Below are 21405 nucleotides of genomic sequence, written 5' to 3'. Positions count from 1 at the left end.
TGACCCAACCAGCGTGGTACGAACAGAGGAAGCGTCCTCTGTTCGGACCCAGCGATTCTTGACAAGCCCCGACTCCTTAAACTACTCCACAGACGATTCACAGAGAGATTAAGAATCTCACTCCCCCGTACTTGCTATCAACTCTACCTCTCTAATACAAATGGTGATGGCTGTGATGGTGACGAAACAGATTGCCGTGTGATAACACGCATTATTGTGCCGCTGACAGCAGAGTGGATTAACGCCGGATTTTTATATGTAGATTGATTGACTAAGGGCTGTATGACGAATTAATTCAAGGGCGTGGTCAACCATTGATGGATCATTTGGTGAGTGAACCTGGTGAACATGAGAGTCGAGTTAATTAATTATGAGTGCAATAAAAGTATACATCTGACGTGTATCTGCACAAGGGCCAACGATGACTTTAAAATACCTTTGGCGGGAAACCAAAGACAAAGATCCCCCGTGTAGCCTTCACAATCTATAGGTGCAAGTGCTGTTAGCGAGCACCTATGAAGGCCGGAGGAAACTGCACACTAGTGGATGGGTGGCCAGCACGATGCCCGGCCGCCTTTGTCTCCCCCAATTCTGATGTTAACGGACCGGACCAGGTACTCATTTGAGGCTGAGTCGACCTAGGGGAGGCCCCAGGACCGGTTCAGATAATCGTCACTGGGTGTTGGCCGTGAGCGGGAATCGAACCCGAGTCGCCAGGTTCGTAGCGCAGCGCGCTAACCGCTACACTGCCGCTCTCCATACCCATTGGCACATACACACACATTGACACACACTCACACAGACACACACACACTCACTCACACTGTGAGCTGGTCCAAGGAAAACGTGCGTGCCGGGCGAGTTATAAAGAGGCCTTTCGCAGTGCCTCAAGTGACCGAGCTCGCTAAAATTAGAAGCGCGGTGTTGCTAGGTCGAAAATGTGTGTCCCTCGGGTGCCCGATTAGCGCGCCTAATATGCTGGAGAAGTGACGGCTCAATATCATTGTCCGCCGTTGACCGTATGACGAAATTAAGGCAAAGATCCCCTACATAGCTTCAACAGACGTTTTGGGGCAAGTGCTGTGAGCGAGCACCTACGAAGGCCGGCAACGGCGCACGAGGGGGTGGGTGGCCGGCCAGCAACCACGCCCGGCCGCCTTTGTCTCCCGCGTGGCGATGTTTACACGTCGTGCCAGGTGCTAATTTGAGGCTGAGTGGGCCCAGGGGAGGCCCCAGGACCGGTTCAGATAATCGTCACCCGTCTTGGTGGTCGTGAACGTGAATCGAACTTGGGTCGTCGGGTTCGTATAAACTTCTTTCGCACCGTACGTAGCCAAGCGTGCTCATGGGAGGTGCGTCGGCGGCGGGGTGGGGGAGAACAGCGCGCTAACCGCTGCACCACCGCTCCTCGCCGCCTATTTGTGTGCCTCCGTCGCTGACCACGATCTTGTGATGTCTCCAACCTTCACGCGCTCGTTGTCTCGTTTACTTCGTTGACATTTCTCCGGAGCGCCTGGGACTCTTTGAACCACGTGGCGTTACGAGAACCCCATCCCCCCACCCCACCCTTGAAGGCGCAGATGTTGTAAACGGTGACTCTATTTGGAAGTTATATTCTTGGTTCTTTCGGTAAAGTCACGTAGAAGGGAAACAATAAAATATTAAAAATATAAAACAATACAATTCTCACGACGTTTCGACTGCAACACAAGCAATCATCATCAGGTGTGAAAATCACAAGAAATTTTGAAAAAAGTGGCGGTTATTTTTAACGTTAGTACCACGGATAGCGATTTGACAGTTTGTTCAGATGAACGAGTCCATCTATGTTCGGAAAAGAGAAGGGGGGAGACGAAAAATAATGGATGCGGTCTGAAAGCCACCTTAAGCGTGATCAATCAATTAAGACCCGAAATGGTTTATCAAATCCTTTCAATGATTGCTAAGGCAGAATCCATCTTCTCGGTTGAAATTGTCTCTGTGTTTGTATATGTGGATAGCCTCATGAACGAATCTCTCATAATAGCCAGATGGCTTACAAAGAACCTCTGTCTTGGAGAAGTCAATGTAACCTACTGAATTATAACCACCACTTTTTTCAAATTTTCTTGTAGTGGTTTTCACACCTGATGATGATTGCTTGTGTTGCAGTCGAAACGTCGTGAGAATTTTATTGTTTTATATTTTTATTATTTTATTGTTTCCCTTCTACGTGACTTAACCGAAAGAACCAAGAATATGAATCCCTGCAGTCACGAAAGCTTTAAATAAAAATTGATTTGGAAGTTGTTTAGTAGCGCGTGACGTGCACACGCCTGGCATCATGCCGCGCGTACATTTTTGCTGCAATCACAAAATTAGGCGTTTGGCACAAAATGTCATTACATAAATTGCTATTCAGTTAATTACATTAATTGCTCGACGTTTCACAGTTAAGATGTTAAAACGAAACATATGCGTCGACATTAATATTTGATGAGAATATTATTTGGGTCTTTCGACAAATTCTAGATTCCTTTGTCAAGGCGCTTTGTTTTCTTCTCACACAGCTTAAAGGTCGTGATCTAAGCGTGGCTTTTCTCACTCCAGCGCTGTCCTCCAGACAGTCTCGTCCCTTCACCTGATGAAGGCCGCTTGTGTTGTGGCCGAAAAGTCGTGATTTTTTGTTATTTTATTTTCACCTACGTGACTTTACCCAATAGAACCAAAGAGTATCTTTTGACAAAGTCACGTAAGATAAATTTCGATTTAAAGCTTTCGTGACTGCAATGATTCATCTTCTTTGATTCTTTCGGTAAAGTCACGTAGAATGAGAATAAAATAATACATTGATATTGTGTTATTTTATTTTATCTATTTATTATTTTATTCTCATTCTACGTGACTTTACCGAAAGAACCAAATAAGATGAATCACGTAAGATAGGTTCAAAGAAAAGAACAAAAAACTCCGACATTTCGATCGCAACACAAGCGTTCGTCATCAGGAAGATGATCAGGAAGATGATCAGGAAGATGACGACGACCGCCTGTGTTATGATCGAAACGTCGTAGTTTTTGTTATTTTCTTCGAAACTATCTGCGTGACTTTACCGAAAGACCCAAAGAATATGAATTCCTGCGGACTTGATTCGAAGCTTTCGTGACTGCAGGAATTACTATTTGTTTTTTTCGTAAGGTCACGTATAAATAAGAAATAATAAAATAACATGATAGCGTACGACGTTTCGTTTGCAACACAAGCAGCCATCATCAGGTACAGAAGAGCTAAATTTACGAGAGAGGGGAAACACACATAACCTCAGATGTATATACAGACACCCAAGTAGGGGGGAACTAACACAGATACAACAGGGGACACAGAGAGAGAAGCATACCAAACAAACAGGGTTTAGCAAAATTTGGAAACCATATAAAGCAACACAGACGGTCGGTCAAAACACAATTAACGCATAGTCTGGTTGATTACGCTATTTCAAAGATTGCTAAATTGCAAGTTAAGTATGAAAAAAACAAAAATGAATTCCTACAGTCACGAAAGCTTTAAGTCAAGATTTTATGAACAGTACACTCATAATGACAACCTTTAAACTTTTCTTAAGACTCAGGGCTTAATTTAAACTAAACTATCTTATTTTACCAGGTAAGGTCCACTGACTTATGCAGCTCTTTTTTCAGAAGCGATCTGGCCACAAATGGTAGCTCAACGAAAGTGGCTTATCGTGTGGAAATGTATAAGCAGCAAACAATCTAAACACGTGTTTCTAAATGTGGAGGGGGAAAACCCCGTAGGACCCGGAGAAAAATCCACGCGACCACGGGAAGAGAGTCATGAAAACTCCAAATATACAGCAGGTGCCATGGTCGGGATCGAACCACCGGTCTCCTGTATACCAGGCGAGGTAGTTAACATCTCCTAGCCACCGTGGCGCACAACTAGCTAGTGTTACAGAGCTTTCTCGAGCAAGCTCACACGAGGGCGTTGGTCAGAAACCCTACTCGGCCACGCGCGCTCACATTTCGAAAGTTGTCACCAATTCGCTCACTCTTTTTTCACCGTGAAAAGAAAAAAAAATACATTTTACGGCTCAGGAGGAGGATTTTTATTTCCCTACAAAAGTTTGCCGCTTTTCCGCCCAATGCTCGTCAGCTTTCAATTGCCGAAACCTCTGCCTCTTCCGCTAAAAACTTACAAAACTTACTCCCTCTTAGTATTCTTATTTTTTGAGTAACCATTACATTTCCAACCATTCGCTACCGATGGAAAGCTAACCATCTGAGCAACTCTCTGTTTTTCTCTCTCTCTCTCTCCCAAGCTGTAGTGTAAAGGCGGTGCCTTGGCAAATGAAGAAACTGCAGTGTAACACTGCCCTCTGACGGACGAGAAGAACACGAGTCTTCCCATAGCAGGACTCCGGCACCTGCGGGTATCCACAATCCAGTGGCTCGCTGTGCCAGTCCCAAGCCTGGGATGACAAGGAGGAGGGAGGGTCGGGCGAGAGGGTTTCTGAATACTTCTGCCGTAAGGAAGACAAAAAAAAACAAAGTCATCCAATCCACGTAGAATGGCTTGACGACACACAAGAGATTGGTGCCAGAGAAGAGATGTGGCCAAAATACTTGGGCATATTGGCACCGCAAGACGGAGAGAAAAGTTTGAATGACAAAATGTTGCAGTGGACGCCTCCTACGGGCTAGACGGTCCAATGGAGCGTGATGATGATGATGACTGCCCCAACCAGTGTCCCACCCATCACACATTGAGCCTTGCTTCCTTCGGTATTCACTCGACGTCTTGCAATTCACCAGCCCGTCCTCTACTCACAAACCGCCAGGGGGCACTCCGTCACCACTTCTCGCGTATGATGGAAAAGACCGGCTCGTGAGCCTCCAATGCTGAAACGTGACTCTACCCACGTGACTTTACCGAAAGAATCAAAGAGTATGGATGCCTGCAGTCACCAAAGCTTTAAACTCAAGATTACGCACAGTATATAAACACACACAACGCATACGGCACACACGCAGTACACAGCGCTGCACCGCGTCCGACCGCATATCCGCATCGGAGTGAATTTCAAACCGCACGATCGAGGGAATGTTTGGGTGGAAACGGGGTGAAGCGCGGAATTGCACAAACCGAACCCGCGAAGAGCGAGGGACCTGCCACCCCCGCCCCGCGTCACGGGGCCCTGGACGCGTCGCGCCCGTCCGCTGCTCCGGTGACCGCGTGCACGAGCGGGGCTATTTAGGACGAAGGTTGCACGTGATGAGGGGGGGGGGGGGGCACGGATCTGCCGCCAAGGATGTGCCGCTGTTTGTCCCGCCCCAACTTGTCGCCGAGATGACGATGATGACGACGGTGGTGGTGGTGGTGGTGGTGTCGTTTGGAGGAATATATCGTCCTCACCACCCACGTGTCCCGGTGTTTTTTTTTTCAAGTTTGTTTGATTCGTTACGCGGGTGATGTGGCCCACGTTGAGCCACACTCGCACGGATATTTGACGCGGGGAAGGAGCCGTTGTGGTGCGGGAGCACAGCAGCAGCCACAACGACCACAGCGGCAGCGACAAACACCAAGAACAACAGACGACAACAACAACAACAAACGTCGAAAATGCGGTGCTGGATCCTTCGGGGACATTGCCCGGCTAATGAGAGCGAGAGACATTTAACGATCGCAAACGAAACGCGCGCGCGAGTCAACGAAACAAAAGCATCTCCGGTGTAATCTGTAAAGAGTTCGGTACAGGCGAACGTAAGCGCTACGTTATGCCGTGTGTACGTGCGTGCGTGTGTGCGCGCGTGTGTGTGTGTACGTGGGTGTGTGGGGAGCGATAGTGTAGCGGTTAGCGCGCTGCGCTATGAACCTGGCGACCCGGGTTCGATTCCCGCTCACGGCCAACACCAGTGACGATTATCTGAACCGGTCCCGAGCCTCCCCTAGGTCGACTCAGCCTCAAATGAGTACCTGGTGCGGTGTGTAAACATTGCCACTAGGGAGACAAATTGCGGTCGGGCGTGGTGCTGGCCACCCATCCCCTCGTGTACCGTTCCGGCCTTCATAGGTGCTCGCTAACAGCACTTGCCCCTACAGTCTGTTAAGGCTACACGGGGGATCTTTGTCTTTGTGTGTAACTTATTTCGTAAGGCACGTGGCCAACCGCGCTCATCGGAGGTGCGCACGTGGGAGAAGGACAACAGACTAAGAGTCCAATTAAAAAGCAGTTCTTAAACAAATGCATTTTTTTTCAATCTGCACGATTTAAAAGTGTACGGCTGCAGCGGATTCCTGATAGCGGAGGAAAGGGCGTTCCAGACGGCCATCGAAAACTTGCAAACACGTGGGAGCAAGAGCGCCTCACTCCAAGGCGCGAATTAAATCTATATTATTAAATAGAGTTTAAGATTAACACGTAGGCTTTCGCGAACAATATCCATAATACATGTTTTTTGGGGGGGTTATATCACGTAAAGATATAAATGTGTCGTTAAACCCGCCACCACCTGACACAAATCTGATGAAGCTGGCGAAACGTCGTACTCAGATCGTAAATGTTGTGGCTTTGCTCTCCAACACAACTGGCCAATTCGTGCTGTACTAGCAACGAATTGGCAAGTTCTGTTTAATGCGACACACCTTACTAATTGGCCGTGTGGGGTGGTGACAGGTTTAACGACACATTTAAACATTAACGCGATCTAACCCCCCAAACAAAACCCTGCATTATGGACAATATAAGATGTAAGATGAAAAGCGTCGGTGAGACGCAGTGCGCTTTGATATCCAATCACAATTAGAACGTGTCATTTCTGCTCACGAATTGGGAGAGCGAGAGAGCGCTGCTTCACCCCGCCTCGCACGAGACTCCCAATGCACACGAGAGTCGACGCCGATATCGACCCAGGTGATCTGGTCGCCATGGAGACCCCATGACGTCGTTGCCTCCTTACCTGAGTTGCTCATCGCCACGGTGTGAGGATGGAGGAGGAGGAGGAGGAGGGGGGTGTGGGTGCCCCTTGTGAGCAGCCGTGTTTACAGCGAGACATACAGACAGCGCAAGAGAGGAGAGCGTCTTGAAACTCGGGGGACAGTTTCAGTTTCATTTATTAGGTAAAGCCCTGTGAGCCATGCGGCTTTTTGACTCGGGTGCAACGGCACCAAACAAAAAAAACACGAACAAAAAAAACATCTAAAAGTTGACTACGCGCAACAGAAAAATCCAGGGGAAAAAAACAGCAAAGTCTTCCAGAAAAAAAAAACACCGTATATCAACGCTGTGTGCAAAAAATCCCAGCGTGATGCAAGTCGAACAATAACAACCATAAGACATTTGAGACTAAAGTTGTCAGGCCAACTCTGTACTTCAACAAACAACAGACAAACAAGCGGACAGAAAACGACGTTGAAGGCATTTACACACCACTATCGGGCGGCGGCGGTAGCGGTGGTTGGTTGGTGTTGGCCTGCACTGCTACTACGCGTGGCTCGCCTGTAGTCCGGCACTGTGGAGAGCAACAGCGAGCATTTGGTGGATCGAGGCACATAAGTTGCCGTGAAGGTCTCTTCCTGCAGAGGGCGTCTGGGAGGGGGCGTCCCTCGGCTCGGCAGGAGGTTGCTGGATGGAACGTTGACCCCTGTTGTCGCACTTCGAGACTCGCACTGCGATTCGAGACTTGAATTGTTGTCCAGTGGTGTAGGGTGAGACAGTCGCATCTATAAAATAAATAAATAAATACATGAACTACTTTTAATTTTGATTTAAACGTCGTGATGATTTTATTGTTTTAGATTTGTATTATTTTATTGTTTCCCTTCTACGTGACTTTACCGTAAGAACCAAGAATGTAAAAAAAACTATTTTAATTGTTGATTTTAGCAGGCAAGGTCCACTGAGCTATATAGCTCTGTTTTCAGAAGCGACCTGGTCAACAAATGATAGCTCAAAGTAGTGGATTATCATGTGGAAATGTATAGCAGCCAAATACTCGAAACACGTGTCTCTAAATGTGGAAGGGGGTGGGGGAGGAAACGGAGGAGCCGGAGAAAAATCCACGCGGCCGGTGGAGAGAAAGTGCAAACTCCAAGTATACAGGCATCGTCAGGGTCGGGATCGAAGCCACGACTTCCCTGCATACCAGGCAAGGTAGTTAACATCTCACCACCGCGGCGCCCCGCGCGGCGCCCTTGACCCGGTTGAGTCCAGACCCCCTGTTTATGGGGAAAGCTGACACCGTCAGGTTCACTAATGATGACGACGCTCTCGATTCACTGGTGCGATGTGCACACTGGCTGACCGTAAAGTACGTTGACTCATTAACCCCCCTCCCTCCCTCCACGTTGCGCAAGACCGCAGAAGTGTGGTCACCACATCTACGCCTCGATATAAGGAACGAAACAGATGGACTTGTCCACAAATCTGGCTGTCGCCTGATGAAGCTAGTTGTAATTACTGGCGAAACGTTGTACTCGGATTATAAATGTTGTGGCTTGGCTCTCCAACACACAATCGGTGTTGCTGTACGTGACGAATTGGCCACGTTATGTTTACGTGACAACCCTTACTAGTCGTCTGTGTCGGGTGGTTGGCGGGTTTTAACGACGAATTTATATATTTACGCGATCTAACCCCCAAAAAACCCCTCTATTATGGCTGACCGTGTCCGAAGGTCAAACGAGAGCGCGCCACTGCCGAAGCACGCGATCGAGGATCCAGACGTATCCCGGCTCAATGTTCCACTTCGGCGTCGAGCTCCACTCGAGGGTTTTTCGATCGACCAAATCCGCGCGGCCCACCGGGAGATCGGATCTGGCTGGAGGCAGTCCAGCTGTTTCCACTCGTGCATTGAACATCGCCTGACTCCGCTCCCACCCCTCCCATCACCCTCCACCACTCACCACTGCACTGTAATCAATGCATTCATTTACCTGCTCGCGTCGCCCGGAATGGCGAAACACTAAGGCGGAGCTTCACTGCCCGCCTGACCCCGGGGGTCACGGAACAAACCCTGCGACAACTGGAAGGACAAAGCAGACAGGGTCAATCCACTGTTGGACCGAGGCCTCTCCGCAACACCACCGACATCTCTCGCGATTCCTCACGCGATGCAAATTAACAGTCCGCCTGGCACGTGCCGATTCCATCGCTCCATCTCCCTGACGCACGTGTTCTCGTGGTTGTGAGCTACCCTTAATAATTAAGTCTTATCATGGGGCCTTTTTTGCCAGTATCAAAGTATGAAAACTCAGAATAGATTTGACCCTTTCTGGCAATCAAACAGGAGGTGTCAAAATGTTCAAACGCAAAATGGATTCCCTTTGCGCGGAATCAAGTCTGCATTAACCACACGTACATGTGGCGAACTTGCAAAACAAACGTCCTCTGATAATTTTGTATGCATTGCCTTTGAAGGCTGTCTCTTGTGTAGGCCAATCAGTTGCAAAGACAATGCATGGATGACTATCAGAGCATGTTTGTTTGCATGTTAACCGCAGGTAAGCGTGAGCGGTTAATGCAGTACTTGATTTCCGCGTGACAGGTTTATATTTGGTCCTTGAGCTTCTTAACGCAATGTTTCATTGCCCAACAAGGGTAACAACATATTCTTATTTTTCTTTTATAATTAAGTCTCGAGATTCGGCGAGCCCTCGTTTATTCCATCCCTACGTTGCCAGCGACGCGTCCTGCCCACGACCCACCGGGCCGCGCTGGTAATAATCGAGTCGCGTCTGAAGCGGCCCTCTCGCATCATTAACGCTGCTGTGGCCCGCCTCTCTCTCTCTCTCTCACCTGTACGCGTGGCTCAACTGGGATCACGGATCACACGCAGAAACATCGCAGTAGCAGCAAAATCGCCTATCCCCCCCCCCCCACCACCAACCCTACTGCGACAACTTGACAGGAAGCTCCGAAAGAAATTACCTGTATTTGAGAACTCGAGGAGGCCTTCCACCGCACCTCCGATGAGCGCGGTTGGCTACGTACGGTACGAAAGAAGTTCGACGTACACAATACGTACATGGGTTAAACGAGCGTAATCACAACAACAACAACAATAGCAATCGTGATGTGCAGTGGCGTAACTAATATTGTTAGCTCAGGGGGTGCGGCAATCGGTCAGGTGGGGTCCCAATGTGCCCGGTCGCACCTCGATGCTATTATGGATCGCGTCTCCTCTTATCTAATGACATCGTTACGCTTACGGCCTCGAACATTTAACGCTGCAAGGGACGCTCCGTCTTCGCAAAATGCAGCCACTACCACCACGACCACTACTACTAAATTAAAGCATTTTCATAAACAATAAATGTAAACCGCGTTTTTTTTTAAGTGTTGTTGCCGTTCTTTTACGCTGCTGTTGTTGAAAACAGATCTCACGGTGGTTGTCAACGGGGGGGGGGGGGGGCAGCTCTTAGATTTGGCCACGAGGGGGCGGGGGAGCTCAAGGAACCCCCCCCCCCTGCCTGCTCCTGCCCCCCACACTCGTGATGTGTCCCGGGGTCTCAGGCGAGCCCATGGAGCAGTCGAGTCGGCGCGGCTGAGCGCGCGGGGGGAAGCGCGGGGAGCGGTGGCGTAGCGGTTAGCGCGCTGCGCTACGAAACCCACGGAGAACCGAGAGTTCGATTCCGCGCTCACGGCCAAACAGCCGGTGACCTCACAATGAGCACCCGGTAACGGTGTGTACACATCGCCACTGGGCAAAAAAAGACGGGTGTATGGTGTTGGCCACCCCCCCCCCCCCCGTTGTGTGCCGTGCCGGCCTTCAAAGAGGTGCTCGCTGACAGCACTTGCCCGAACAGTCTGTTAAAGGCTACACGGGGAAGGGGGATCTTTGCCTTTGTGCCATTTGAAAGATGTGTCCGGGTGCCAACGGCAACACGGCGAATTCAAACGCTGCCCTCGCCCTGCGCTCACCGTGGACTTCGCCTAAGAGCGCAACGCCACGGCAAGCAAACGAATCCACAACCAACATTTCTCTTCTCCAAAAACAAACGAAAGGAGGAGGGCTTTGAGCTGGCGGCGGCGGTGGCGTTGATATAGAGTAGGCGTATTTGTTAAGATTAACTCGTGTTCAAACAATGTCCGTCGTCCGTTTGCAGTCGTTGCTGCTGCTGTTGCTGCTGTTGCTGCTGTTGCTGTTGCTGCTGCTGTTGCTGCTGCTGTTCCTGCTGCTTCTGTTGCTGCTGTTGCTGCTGCTGTTGCTGCTGTTGCTGCTGTTCCTGCTGCTGTTCCTGCTGCTTCTGTTGCTGCTGCTGCTGTTGCTGCTGCTGCTGTTGCTGCTGCTGTTGCTGCTGCTGTTGCTGTTCCTGCTGCTGCTGTTCCTGCTGCTTCTGTTGCTGCTGCTGTTGCTGCTGCTGTTGCTGCTGTTGCTGCTACTGTTGCTGCTGCTGTTGCTGCTGCTGTTGCTGCTGTTGCTGCTGTTGCTGCTGCTGTTCCTGCTGCTGCTGTTGCTGCTGTTGCTGCTGCTGTTGCTGCTCTTGCGGTTGTTGCTGCTGCTGCTGCTGTTGCTGCTGCTGCTGTTGCTGCTGCTTCTGTTGCTGCTGTTGCTGCTGCTGCTGTTGCTGCTGTTGCTGCTGCTGTTGCTGCTGCTGTTGCTGCTGCTGTTGTTACTGCTGCGTGTGATTTATTAGTGCGTTGAATCGTCCTGTGGATGCAACGCACTCTGCGGGCATTGTTTTCCCGTGATCCTCCTCTGCGCCGTAGGTCATCGTCAAAAAATGTGTGCATTTTGAACAAAATTGTAAGGGTCAGGAATACACTGCTGATGGTTTTATTTGCGCATTTCGCCGATGATGCAAAATGCGCAAAGGCTCGTGGGCTCTCCGACTAATCCTGTGTGCGTTGGTCGAAACTTTGCTTTGCCCGCCTGCGTTGCTGTTCTGTTAAGATCATTACGACGATTGTTGTCCCTAGTCACTCACACTTGTGATTAGTGTACGTGCGTACCGTATGTTGGACTTCTTGCGCGCCGTTCGTAGCCAAACCGTGCCGATCGGAGGTGCGGTAATTTGGTGACAGTAGCCGAAGCTAATGAGGCTCATAGCCACATGGGAAGGGGGGGGGACACTTCATATCGCAGGCAGACTTAGCAACGGTAACCATTGGGTGACCATGCCGCGCTGATGAGTCTTCGTGAGGGCGAGCACCGGTGCACAGTTGTCCATCACTGACTGCATCACTGCTCCCGTGTCGCGCAAGTCGGCTACGTACGGCGTGAAAGACGCTCAGCGTGACATACGCACATTGACTGCTGCTGTCAGTCAGTCGCATTGGCTCAAATGTATTTGGACGGGGACCTCAGATAAAAAAAAAAATGCCGTGGGGGGGGGGGGGGGGGGAGTGGGGGGTTATTGGCACGTGCACGAAGCCTGCGTGCTGTTCACACTTTTTAACTTCCTGTTGTTGTTTAATAGTAGGACAAATTTCCTTTTTTTGGTTACATTTATATTATAATTATGAAGCGATTCACAAATGTGGCGGGTGTAGCCGCATGCGGTGCCACACACAAACTCCAGATTCCCGCCGCTAATTATTGCCGGAGGTAGAAATTTCCACTCCAGCCCCGGCGCAGACTGACGGGGTGGACTTGGGCAAACTCTAATTGGGGCGAGATGTCAAATAGCTCGCCTGGTATGCAGGAGGTCGTGGGTTCGATCCCGACCCTGACGCCTGCTGCTGTATATTTGGAGTTTGCGGTGTCTCTCTCTCATCATCATCATCATCATCACGGTGGTTAGGAGATGTCAAATACCTCGCCTGGTATGCAGGAGGTCGTGGGTTCGATCCCCACCCTGACGCCTGCTGCTGTATATTTGGAGTTTGCGTGTCTCTGTCTCTCTCTCTCTCTTTTCCCATGGTCGCGTGGATTTTTCTCCGGGTCCTCCTGGTTTTTTCCACTCCATATTTAGAATCAACGTCACGCCTTTCGAGTAGCTTGGCTGCAATAAATGCCCACACGATAGGCCACTTCATTGAGCTATCATTGGTGGCCAGGTCGCTTCTGAAAAAAAGCTATTTAGCTCAGTGGGGCCTTACCTGGTAAAATAAAAATTAATAAAACATTTTTTAGTTAATTCGCCGCTCCTTTTGTCGCCCCACCTGCAAACTCGTGGACGCGGGCCGAGAGATTTATGATACCTCCCTCCATCATGCGAACATCAACACATTCGTCGATGCCACTGTGGCCTGATTGTGTGATTGACAAAGGAGACTTCTCGCCCTCCTCCTCCTCCTCCTCCTCGAAGTCACTCCTGCAACCGTCAAACCGCGTCAGGACATTACCAACAGGCCGATTGCACGGCATCTCCTTCGTGAGTGGAAAATTAAAGACACGAGCCACAGTGGTCCGACTGTGGCCATGCAAGCCAAACTTTGGACCACACAATAAACCCATAGAGACGCATAGAGACACATAGAGACGCAGAGAGATGCAGATGCATGCTCATAGAGACACGCAGATATGTCTTAAAGACACGGGTCACAATGGTGTGACTGTGGCCATGCAAGCCAAACTTTGGACCACACAATAAACCCATAGAGACGCATAGAGACGCATAGAGACACATAGAGACGCAGAGAGATGCATGCTCATAGAGACACACAGATATGCCTTAAAGACACGGGTCACAATGGTGTGGCTGTGGCCATGCAAGCCAGACTTTGGACCACGTAGTAAACTCATAGAGACAGAGACTGAGAGATTTGCACGCTCATAGAGACGCACAGAGATGCCTTAAAGACACGAGCCACAGTGGTGCGACTGTGGCCATGCAACCCAAACTATGGACCATTCAACAAAGTGTGGTGTCTGCCTGAAAATATCTCGACCTGCACGTTGTATATAGCAGCAGTCAGGCCTGGCAGGCGGCCAAAGACACAAACATTGCACTAATTTTAAAAATATATATACGTAAAAATAAATCTGCTACGTAATTGGAGGGTAATTGGGGGAAACGACCTTTAATTTGTAAAGGTCGAGATATTTTTCATCTGAAGCCGTTGGAGCTTCTGCAAAGCTCCCTGTCTTCGCGTGGCCCAGGTTGGCAGGCGCCCTGCAGTGTGGCTTCACAGGGGGAACAGAAAATTCGCAGTGTAGACAAGTGGATGCTGTGATATATGGCAAGTCTCGTGCTGGATTGTGTAACCATAAGCACCGGAGAGACATCAGCGCTGGAGAGACAAAATGCGACCGGGAGTGGTTACTGGCCACTCCATCCCGCTCGTGTGCCACAGTGCCTCCCTTCATAGGTGCTCGCGAATAGCACTTTCCCCAACCGTCTGTAAAAATGTATACGGGAGGGCCTTCGCCTTCGTCTCGTACAACAATCATGTTGACGCTGGGCACAAGTTCGGGATGCGTCAAACCTTCCCGGCGCATCTTGACGGCGCCATGAAACATCTTCGAGCGGTTCATGTGGCAGAAAGCAGACGCAGAATGAGTGAGACGCAGCGAGCGGTAGGAGACACTCTGGCTTGGGGTGGTTGTTAAAGATCTTACTCGATTTACATCGCGGTTCCCAAGAAGAAAAATAAGAAGAAAACCACCGTTGAGACCTACAACTGAACGTTTATCTCATTTTAAATTGACGCACGTAAATATATGTTGCGTTTTGATTTAAAGCTTTCGTGACTGCAGGGATTCATATTCTTGGTTCTTTCGGTAAAGTGACGTAGAAGGGAACCAATAAAATAATAAAAATATAAAAAATAAAATTCTCACGACGTTTCTACAAGCAATCATCATCAGGTGTGAAAACAACAGCAAATCGCTCTCCGTGGTGCTAACGTTAAAAAACCGCCACTTTTTTAAAATTTTCTTGCTGTAGTTTTCACACCTGATGATGATTGCTTGTGTTGCAGTCGAAACGTCGTGAGAATTTTATTGTTTTATATTTTTATTATTTCATTGTTTCCCTTCTACGTGACTTTACCAAAAGAACCAAGAATATGAATCCCTGCAGTCACAAAAGCTTTAAATCAAAATTTAACCGCCTCTACGGGGAGGGTTTTCACATAACTTTGAGATCCTTCAATAAACTCCGGGATAAGAAGGCTCAGCTGATCAAGTCTCTCACCTTTCTGAAGAGATGCCGCGACTCTGGGGTGATACCAATCGCATTTACACTGACCTCTGCTGCTGTAACTTCTTCTAATGCGAAACGAATTCTTTCCAGAACTAGCTTATCTCTTATCTCAGAGAAAATCAGACTTATACGCACCGAACTAGATCAGTTAGACACGACACACAACAAATCACACTTATCATTGACCGCAACAATGTCCACATCGGATTGGGAGCATGTAGACAATATGACTGCCTGTTCAGCTGCCACTATGTCGACCAAATGTAAGGACAACCTGATTTCCAAATTTAACCTCCTCTCCAACAAAAGACCCGAATGGGCTCCCCCCAATCTCCGGTTGTAGCCAACATTTTCATGGAGAAATTTGAGACTGACGCCATCTAGACCACCACTCTGCGCTCAACCTTATGGAAGAGGTACGTGGATGACACTTTTGTCATCTGGCCACATGGCCGGCCTGCTCTAGACCAATTCCTCGACCACATCAATTCCATACACCCAGCCATCAGATTTACCATGGAAGTCGAAAAAAATGGCAAGCTACCTTATTTGGATGTCCTATTAAAAAAGAGACCTGATGGTTAAATGAGCCACTCTGTCTACAGGAAAGGTACCCATACGGATGCTTACCTGAAACCGGATTCCCACCACCATCCATCCCAGAAGAATTCCCTCATCAAGACTCTGCGCCATAGAGCCCGATGCATATCCGACCAGGAACACATAGCCAGTGAACTCAAGCACGTACACCAAGCTCTTAAGGCTAATGGTTACTCCGACTACACAAACCGCAAAGCTATCACTCCAACCATAAAGAATGATCCTCTTGAGGAGCCATTCAAAACCATCACTTTACCCTACATTGCGAGGATCACAAAAAAGATCTCAAAAATCTTGAATAAACACAAGTTCCAGGTCCGATTCAACACATTACATAAAATCCGTGATCTGGTTCCGTCTGTAAAAGATGTGATTCCGGACATACAGTACCCTGGCGTCTCCAAACTAAGTTGCCTCTGTGGTAGTAGTTACATTGGAGAAACCAAACAACATGTCTCGGACCGCATCCGTGAACACAAAGCAGACCTAAAACACGGTAGGACCAACACCTCGGCCGTGGCAGATCATTGTTATAATTCAGTAGGCTCACATGACATTGACTTCTCCAAGACAGAGGTTCTCTGCAAGCCATCTGGCTATCATGAGAGATTCGTTTGTGAGGCTATCCACATACAAACACAGAAACAATTTCAACCGAGAAGATGGATTCTGGCTTAGCAATCATTGGAAGGATTTGATAAACCATCTCTGGTCATAGTTGATTGTTCACACTTACGGTGGCTTTCAGACCGCATCCATTATTTTCGTCTCCCCCCTCCTCTTTTCTGAACATAGATGGACTCGTCCATCTGAGCAAACTGTCAAATCGCTCTCCGTGGTGCTAAGGTTAAAAAACGCCACTTTTTTCAAATTTTCTTGCTGTGGTTTTCACACCTGATAATGATTGCTTGTGTTGCAGTCGAAACGTCGTGAGAATTTTATTGTTTTATATTTTTATTATTTTATTGTTTCCCTTCTACGTGACTTTACCGAAAGAACCAAGAATAACATGTTGCGTTCTATGAGCATTGCAGCTCGCCCCCCCCCCCCGCCGCCCTCCCCCCCGTGTCTGGGCCACGAGACTGCCGATAGTCGAGCGATGGCCAGGGGACGACGGTCTTCAGTCGATGTCCACGCACACGCGAGAGCGCCTGTCACGCCGAACGCCTCGTCCGCAACGTCTCGCGGCTCGGACCAAAACCCAGCACCGTTATTTATGAACATTTTAGCCAAAGGTGTTTACAGCATTTCCATGGAGGCGACATACATCGGCCTCGCCGCGATCTCGTTTCATGGACTAATTTTACTCGCTTTACGGGGTGGGGAGGAGGGTGGACGGGTGTTTACAGATTTACAAGGGGCCACTCTAAACTCCTACGACTCACCGCGGGGGACTTGAACTGACTCACGCTTGTCCGCCTCTCTCTCTCTCTTCCCCCCCCCCCCCCCCCGCTTGCAGATCCTCTGCAGGCTCACAGTGTGCATGAGGCAGGTGCGGAGTGAGGTCTGCAAGGGGGGACGAGGAGGAGGAGGGAGGGTGGTGGTGGTTATTTTCAGTCTTGCGCCAACAAGGTTTGTCCAGACATTGACTCAGGACGTTGACTACAAGGTGGGGGAGTAAGGAGGGGGCCGGGAGGGCCCACTACCCCAGGGGCCTTGAGAACAGCGGCTCCGCTGTCCTCATCGTGGCGCAATTAAAGTCCACGTTAAGAGACAGCTGCAAATGCGGTAATTATAAAAGCGACGAAAACGTCGCTAATTTAAACCGATTGTATTTCGGTGCCGTTCGCCCACGGCTCGTGTGTGTGTGTGTGTGCGTGTGTGTACAGTATTTGTGTTCGTGTGTGTGCCCTGACTTGGACCTCCCCTAGGTCGACTCAGCCTAAAAAAATATATATGCCGCGTCAACATCAATTCTGGACACACGAAACTGGAAGTTACCTGCGTAGAAACACAAGTTCCTAGTTTAAGCTGCAGTTAAATAGGTGTTCGCTTACAGAAGAAAATGGATTATCCTCTGTACCTTTAATTCGGTGGATTGAAACGCCACTTTGCAAATCTAGACCTTCACATTTCAAATCATCATGAGGTCAGGTGGCTGCTTGGCCCGAGGTCAGATGACTCTGGGATTGCTCGCCACAATGCGTGGGCTCGGATGCGCGTTTCAGAGACCCGTGACTGTAAACCGATGTGTCAATTGTTGCGAGTTTATGGGCTCCGCTCGGTCAGCAAATGACTGACTTCATTTTTAAAAAAAAAATAGCACGTTAAATTTGGGTTCCCACTGAATTGGCTTGAGTTTCAGCTTTGTTGAGAATTGAACATGTGTTCGATTTTTGATTTAAAGCTTTCGCGACTGCAGGGATTCATATTCTTGGTTCTTTCGGTAAAGTCACGTAGAAGGGAAACAATAAAATAGTAAAAATATAAAACAATAAAATTATCACGACTTTACCGAATATGTGCGATTGCCGAAAGTTAGGCTGCAGCACGGCTCTTTGCGGGAAAGTGAGGCCCCAGTCTGCGGAAAAGAGATCACGTGGAGGCATCTCAGATGTAGTTCTTTGAAATCTTTTTTTTTCCATCGGCCGTTCTCTCGACACGCTTCCCTGGGAGTGACAAGTGGAAAATTCCGAGTCTTGTGACCTGACGCCGGTTAGCTCGCTGGGAATAAAGCGGGCAGATAAACAACGAGAAAATATTTGTTTTAACCTCAAGTACAACGTCGCATATTCGACGATCGCATATCCACCCGGACCAATTAACCGCTCTCACCCAGTGCAGTTTACGTGCATGCGCGCTGTAACTGCAATACAGTGCAGAGAAAAAAAGTTTGTGAACCCCAATGATAGTTACGGAAAATACCATGACAGCCTTCTTGAATCAAAAAACGGTCTTTTCTTAAGCTCCCCTAATGGGCAATATTGGTCGCGAAAGCCTACGTGTTAAACTACGTTGAACTCCTTTCGTAACCGTTCGTAGACAACCATGCTAATCGGAGGTGCATAAGTTTCAATCGGAGATGCTTAATTAAATGAGTTTAATTATTTACGCGATCTAACCCAAAAAACGATCTTATGGACAATACACTTATGATCTAACCCAAAAAACCTCTATTATAAATTTCAACATGAAAACATTTGTTATTATTATTAACCCACGCAGTCGCGGGGGTCCTGTGTGTCTGTATCAACTTTTTAAAATGTTTTTTGCCGATTTTTATCCCTTTGTTGTCGCACTCCCTCCAATGTTTCTAAACTGAGCTTTTGGCACCAAAGTCGTGGCATTTTTACGGTGACCAAGACGTCTTCATTTTTGGGGCACTCCTTTTAATGTTCGTTCGACGCTGCATGGGCAGAGTTTATTCAGTTTGACCACGGTGAGAAAAATCAAGAGACCAAGGATGGGTCTCATTTGCAAGCGTAACCTAAGTAAGGCCTGGAGTGGATTTATTTCACGACACGAATCAATTCTTTAGTTTCACCCTCTTTGTCAATCCACCGCTGGATGAAGGTCTCCGAATTATGTGTCAATCGTGGAGGTAGTTTGACTGGAATGCACCCCGCTCGCCCCCGACAATGGCGAATGCGGGTTGGTGATGAGAGGAGAGCCCAGGACCGGTTCAAATGTCGCTCGCTAGGCATGGATGAAAATGGATCTCAGTATTGCCGGGCTGGTTAATGGCACAGCGCCACCATCACCCACACCCCCTCCCCGCGTGCCCCCCTACCGCCCCCCGCCCCCCACCCCCCATATAAAAACGTACACGCTTATTAATAGCAGTAATAATTTAATCACAACTTCAACTTGTAACGCGGTGCCCGCGCGGTATTCCCTCGCTCTCGAAGAGGCGAGAAAGACTCCGAGGCGCCGCGAGGAGGAACCACAAACAGACAGCAACAGCAACAGCAGCCGCCACGTGCCGAGCCAGCAGACGAATTTCCCTCCAATCTCTGCGGTCCTCTCGTCATTAAGGTGTTATCGGACAATTCATGACGCCTGTTTACACACGTGGGAGGGAAAGCCGAGCAGCCGAAGAGAAACCCACACGTGAGAGAGGGGCAGCACTCTCTATGCCGTACGGATGTAACAGATGGAGTCGACGTTTACCGCACCGCCTTCTCCTGCCACCATCAAGGGTGCTGTGGCTCCTCCTCGGGCGCCCACGGCTGGAAGGGAATTTTCACAGCAACATCTGTAACGCGGTGATCCATCAACCCTCGCCGCTGCCTCCACAGTGCTGGACTAAGGGCAGCCACGTGCAGCAGCGTAGCCCACCACCACCATCACCACCACGGCCCGGCTAATACTTGCCAAAACATCACGGCTCTTTTTCATTTGACGTGCTGTGACAGCCTCGGGAAGATTAAGGTGTTAACATCGAGACACCACAGTGTAAGTTTTTCCATCAGGATATAATTACATGGTAGAATGTTTTTTTTTATTTGCCTGCGGATTGTGATCACTGCTTACCCTTCTCTCATTGCAAGCTACAACTCTGCTTACTGTACGGCGTGTTTGTGTTTTAATATTTCATAAGCACAATTTATTATTGTATTTTCAATCGTCGTTCGATGTACGATATCGTTAAATGTTAAATTACGGTAATAGTTATCGTAATAATTATTGTAATTTGTTGACTTTAAGTCAATCCACGGTTGTATGATGCCGTTGTGAGTCAAGGGGATTGATTGACCATACTTCACCACGCTGGTCACGTGCCAGTTGGCGATGGGGGCTGGGCCCAGGACTGGTTCAGATAGCACTCAGAATCAGAATCCTGGAGGAATCCGATGAGCTATGAAGCTCTTTTTCACAGATTGCCAGTAGGGGCGGGTCAGAACGTTACAACAACAAACAGTACAAAAACACGATAGGACTGCAGAGCATGGGAAAAGGTGAACAAATCACTTAACAAAATATACAAATCAAACTAAACTATTTTTTTTATTTTACCGGACAAAGCTCACCGAGCCATTCGCTTATTTTTCAGAAGCGACCTGCCCATCACAAGTGATCGCTAACGGAAGTGGCTTGTCACGTGTAAATTTAGAGCAGCCGTGAGCAGGGGCCCAAACCTCGGCTGACGTCACCCCACACGGAGTGAGAGACAGATAGTTCTAGATTTGAAGTTTTCGTGAATGCAATGATTCATACTCTTTGGTTTTTTCGGTAAAGTCACGTAGGTAAAAAAAAAGAAAACAATAAATGAAAAAACAACTCAATTAAATCACGACGTTTCGGGCGCAACACAAAGCTACGTTGTCCCCACCTGATGAAGGACGCTTGTGTTGCGCCCGAAACGTCGTGATTTAATGTAGTTGTTTATTTATTTTTTTCTTTCATTTTTTTCCTACGTCACTTTACCGAAAAAACCAAAGAGTATGAGAGACAGATAGATAGGGAGGGGCCTTCATGCATAACCAGCTGAGAACTCATCGCTTCTCCTTTGCCAGAGAGACGCAAGTTAAATGCCGTGCAGCTAAAGCAGCAAACAGCTTCATAAGCCAAACCGATACAAAGTAGTGGAAACCAACCGCTCTGTTTACACCGCGCAGTTCAGAGCTGATATGAAATAAGACAAGTTGAAGTGTCAAAAACGACTTAAAATTACTTTAAGCAGCGACCTTTTTGAAGTGGGTTTAAAGTATAAACTTCGAAACGATTATATTCTTGGTTCTTTCTGTAAAGTCACGTAGAAGGGAATCAATAAAATAATAA

The 21405-nt window shown here is 48.4% G+C and overlaps 1 long non-coding RNA gene across 2 annotated transcripts; it reads right to left on the bottom strand.

The window, feature by feature from the left end:
• Positions 1-7089: 7089 nt before the first annotated feature.
• LOC116951680 (uncharacterized) lies at positions 7090-12301 on the bottom strand. Of its 2 annotated transcripts, XR_004404271.2 has the most exons (3): positions 9923-12301; positions 8929-9017; positions 7090-7716 (listed from the first exon to the last, which is right to left on the bottom strand). It is a non-coding gene; the product is annotated as an uncharacterized LOC116951680 (long non-coding RNA). The 2 variants fall into 2 exon arrangements; XR_012946734.1 differs by having other exon boundaries at positions 8929-12301.
• Positions 12302-21405: the final 9104 nt, after the last annotated feature.

This window comes from Petromyzon marinus, chromosome 43 (genome assembly GCF_048934315.1).
Source record: "Petromyzon marinus isolate PM22_M1 ecotype Great Lakes invasive population chromosome 43, UKy_Petmar_22M1.pri1.0, whole genome shotgun sequence".
In the NCBI taxonomy this organism is placed as follows: Eukaryota; Metazoa; Chordata; class Hyperoartia; order Petromyzontiformes; family Petromyzontidae; genus Petromyzon; species Petromyzon marinus.
This window is presented reverse-complemented; position numbering and strand designations above follow the sequence as displayed.